Source organism: Myotis davidii, unplaced genomic scaffold (assembly GCF_000327345.1).
Source record: "Myotis davidii unplaced genomic scaffold, ASM32734v1 scaffold687, whole genome shotgun sequence".
Classification (NCBI taxonomy): domain Eukaryota; kingdom Metazoa; phylum Chordata; class Mammalia; order Chiroptera; family Vespertilionidae; genus Myotis; species Myotis davidii.
In genome coordinates, this window is record NW_006298971.1 from 420,765 (window position 1) to 422,169 (window position 1,405).

General features: G+C 50.5%; 1 protein-coding gene across 1 annotated transcript in view; it reads right to left on the reverse strand.

Annotated features, from left to right (window-relative positions):
• PTPN9 (protein tyrosine phosphatase, non-receptor type 9) overlaps window positions 1–1,405 on the reverse strand; it is a 117,375-nt gene that overhangs the window by 35,712 nt on the left and 80,258 nt on the right. The window lies entirely within an intron of this gene.

Below are 1,405 nucleotides of genomic sequence, written 5' to 3' on the forward strand. Positions count from 1 at the left end.
CTCTGGGCTCCAGCTGTGCCTGATAGGGGGGATCTCCCCAACCCCCTGATGGCCCTGCGGCTCTGTGTGTGACAGGGTGTGACACCTCAACCCCTCCACCTCACAGGCCCTGCTCTGTGTGTGACGGGGTAGAGCCATAACCTCCCCATCGGCCCTGCCCTGAGTGTGACAGTGGCGGCGCCCCAACCCCCTCATTGGCCCGGCTCTGTGGGTGATAGAGGGCAGCGCCCCAATCCCCTGATCGGCCGTGCTGTGTGTGTGACAGGGGCGGTGCCCCAACTCCCCTATCGGTCCTACTCTGTGAGTGACAGGGGGGAGCTCCCCAACCCCCTGATGGGCCCTGCTCTGTGCGTGACAGGGTGGTGCTGCAACCTCCCCATCAACCCTGCCTTGAGTGTCACAGGGGGCGGTGCCCCAACCCCCAAATCGGCCCTACCCTGAGCGTGACTGAGGGTGGCATCGCAACTTCCCGATCCGCCCTGCTCTGTGCATGACAGGGGGCGGCGCCCCAATTCCCCAATCAGCCCTGCTCTGAGCCTGACCAGGGGCTGCACCTAGGGATTAGGCCTGCCCTCTGCCACCCGGGAGCAGGCCTAAGCCAGCAGGTTGTTATCTCCTGAGGGGTCCCAGACTGCAAGAGGGCACAGGCCGGGCTGAGGAACCCCTCTCTCCGCCAAGTGCACAAATTCTTGTGCACGGGGCCTCTAGTATTGTAATAATTATGTATGGTACGAGGTAGGCACTTAAATTATGGGGGTGGAGGGGGCAGTTACACTGTAATTTATGATTGTCTAACCAATATGCTGTACACATAAAACTAATATAAAATAATATTAGGTTTGGAGAACAGGATGAAATTTACTTGCAATACTTAGTATACTTGTAAAAATACACTGTACTTCATCTGTCTGGGATTGAAGTCTTTTGAATTTCCCAGAGAATGTATATCAAATTTCCAGAAGGTATAGCAAATTCACTCCTGAAAATAGGTGCTCTATTATATACCTTCTAAAAGGAAGGTATAGTGAACAAAGGCGTTATTTTATGCTATTCACAAGGCTTCCCAGTAACATCTGCTGAGGGTATTCATCTTTTGACTACCAAGAATGACTAGGTAGTGGTTATTTTTGTCAACTTTATACTAAGCCTGCTATAATTTACTTTATTCATAACTTTGTATGAATATTCTTATAGATAGGTTTTTATGAAAGTAACATAAGACAAGTCACCCATACACAGGGTAGCCCAGGAAAAATGCTGGAGAAGTCAGCATAATACCTAATTCTGCTGTCTGCTGGAACCCAGCCATACTAGACAATATTAGCCTAGTTGGTTATTCTTGAAATCCATGTGGAATGAAGGTGCTGACCTCTCTTGCTATTGCATTTTTCTGGGAAGCCCGCCC